We start from the raw sequence: 2,955 nt of genomic DNA, 5'->3' as shown, positions 1-2,955 counted from the left end.
TAAAAAGTGACGCATCTACCTAGATGCGTCACTTTTTAAATATGGCGCAACAAGGCTCATGTTTTACGCCGCCGATGCGTCACAAAAAGTGACGCATCAGCAGCGCAAAACTGACGTAAGGCCTCATAAATGAGGCCCCTGAAATACAGCGCCATGCTGGTGACCTTTGGCCGGCAAATCGGAGTGGCGAAACGTGAATGATGAAGTGTTGGCTATCACAGTCAGTGGGTAAACGTGAGTGAGTAGGGAGCTGCAATGAACCCCCCATTATTATAGTTGGTCTCATTATTCAAGGTGTTCGCCTGATATGCATCACTTGATTAGCAAGAATCATGGCACATGATTAACAACACACATCCTTAAAAAGCTGCCTTTTTCGAGCACTAACCTGAAAGATTCAAAGCACACCGGGCCAGATGTAGGACCACGTCATTTAGCGACTCGCAAATTGCGCTCAATTGCGAGTCAGAATTTGCGAGTCGCTAAATGCCATGTACAACAGTGTCTGAGACACTGTTAGCGATTACTAATGGGGTTGCAAATTGCATGCCTCATCCATATTAATGAGGCACTCTCAATTTGCGACCCCAGTAGGAATGGCTGGCCCTCCTGGGAATGGTGGTGTGCTGGGCTCAGCAGACCTCCATGTCTGGGACTGCTTTTAACTAAAGCAGTTTTTTTGGTCTCGCCTAGGCAGCACACATGCGCTGCTCTAGGAGGGCCTTTAGCCATCGATCTGCACATTTTCAAGCACACACTCGTGCTTGTGGAGGCATCCACCTTGCGGGAGCGAGCAGCGGTGCGCCAAAAGCACGAGTGGAGTGCTTGAAAATGAGCAGACTGCTCTCCCAAGCGTGCGCGAGCAAGCACCACTCGCGGGCTCACCTCCTGATCCGTACCTCATCTCCCTCTCTCTGCTCGCCCACACGTCCCGGCCACTCACTCGCTCCTCCCTCTCCTTTTTGCTCATTGTTTTAAACAGCGGTTTGTGCACATTCGTGCATTTCCTTTTATAACAATGCTGCAACTCAATTCAACCTTAACCCCGCTGGTAACATTTTAATTATATTTAGTGCGACGGCCGCCCCAGCCTCATCTCTAAGCATTGCAGCGGCATGCATTTCTTTTGTCTGTCAGTTTTCTTCTCCCCCACCCTGCTATTTTACAAATGCTGCATGCGAGTAAGGTGCAGGACAGCATTAGCTTAGAAAAGCCAGTTTGTTTTTAATAATTTTACACATATACAACATCTGGGGAATGCAGCTGCCACACCGTCCCGTCTTCAGCTCTACAGGTAGTGCTGGAAGCCAAACTGTTTATGCACCAGCTCTTCCCGGGGGCGGAGATTGTAAATTTCAGAGATGATCGGAGGGACTCAGCGGGCAATGTGGAAGATAGACTCCCCAACTTTCCAGCCAGGAACATCTTCCATAATTTTGGCTTCCTCTTCAAGATTCTTCCGCATCTGCCGCAAAATCCTGAGGTCAGATTCTGCTAGCAGGAGGGGCATCAGTTGCATCCGTGTCTCTAGATCTTCAATCAGCAGGCGCCTTCTCTCCCTGTTCCACTTGAATACAGTCCAGTATCCAAATATGCTCATGCCAATCCCAATAGAAAACATGGAGGACCCAGAGAGCTCCCTCTGAGGCAGGGCCCTCTTGTAATCAATGGAGCCGTACCCCCGGGGGGCAGCATGTCCTGCTTCACCTTCGCAGCCATCGGCGCCATCTTGGCTCCGCCGTACAGCTAGTGCGTGACCTCACACAGCACCTACTTCCAGCAGCATTAACAGAAAGCAATAAGTAGACCAAGGAGTCCGCTATCAGATAAAATATGAACATCAATTATCCATCTTTAGTCAACAAATAAAATACCCAAATAAACCTTCACTTGTGTTGTTTTTTTCCCATCAGATGAGTTGTTAATGATAGCAGTTTTTAATTGTTCCATTGTGCCCATTTTGGGCCAGCTGGTATGTAAAGATCAAATTATTTTCTGTTTAGCTATGCGGGCGGGACCAGGACCCTGATGGTGCGTGGCAGTGTGTCTTTCGGACAGACTGTCAGAATCCCTGAACACCAGAGGTGATCGACCTCCCTGGCATGGAACACACATTCTGCAAAAAAAACATGTACTCCGCCATATTATCATTTTTAAATGCTTTCATATTCTGAACAGAAGCAATGTTTGAAGTGTCTGCCGTAGCTTAGGGAGTGGGTGGAAAGGGAGCGGCAAACTTCGCCATGTCTTTGTAACTGTGTTTGCGTGTTACAAAGTTAATGCACAGAATATTGACAATGTACTAAAGATCTCATACGATCGCGGAAGCCAGAAATAGTTATACTACTGCAAAATTAAAAGGCAGACTAGTCAGTGTACGTATTCACAAAGCTTAATTAATCGCGCCATGAACATGGATGTAAATACTTTTTTAGTAGGTTACAACAATAAGCCAGTTTGCTGTAGACTAAAATCTTCACCTGCTGAATTTAAATACGTAATTAATGGTAATTTGAATTCCGGTTGCTTTTGTGGAATACAATCCATTGATGAGAAGCAAGACTACAAGTACCAGCATGCATTGCCATAAAATAAAGGGACAAGAGTACTGCGTTTTTAGTGATACACAGTAACTGGTAACCTGGCTAAAGTATTCATACGAGACATGCCTCATAGTTTAGTTAGCATTCTTTAGAACTCGCTGGGCACCGTCAATCAATCAGCTATTTGTGTAATGTTTATTCAGCCCCCTGCCCTGGGAATGGTTACACACAGAGGGTCTCTAGGTTGTTTTAGACTGCATGTAATTTATTGCAGGACACTGTCGTCCCGGTGCGGACCCCCTCTTTCCCTGTGAGCTTTTATCGCCATACGCTTTTTTCAATCCTGCAACAGCATGTCTATATCTCTCCTCATATTGTCGGCGAACAATTATAATATTTAAAAAAAAAAACA

The 2,955-nt window shown here is 46.0% G+C and overlaps 1 pseudogene; it reads right to left on the bottom strand.

The window, feature by feature from the left end:
- Positions 1-1,288: 1,288 nt before the first annotated feature.
- Positions 1,289-1,728, bottom strand: LOC147683939 (NADH dehydrogenase [ubiquinone] 1 alpha subcomplex subunit 13 pseudogene; annotated as a pseudogene).
- Positions 1,729-2,955: the final 1,227 nt, after the last annotated feature.

Source organism: Lissotriton vulgaris, chromosome 11 (genome assembly GCF_964263255.1).
Source record: "Lissotriton vulgaris chromosome 11, aLisVul1.2, whole genome shotgun sequence".
NCBI classification, from domain to species: domain Eukaryota; kingdom Metazoa; phylum Chordata; class Amphibia; order Caudata; family Salamandridae; genus Lissotriton; species Lissotriton vulgaris.
Note: the sequence above shows the minus strand (reverse complement) of the source record. Positions and strands in the feature narration are given on the sequence as shown.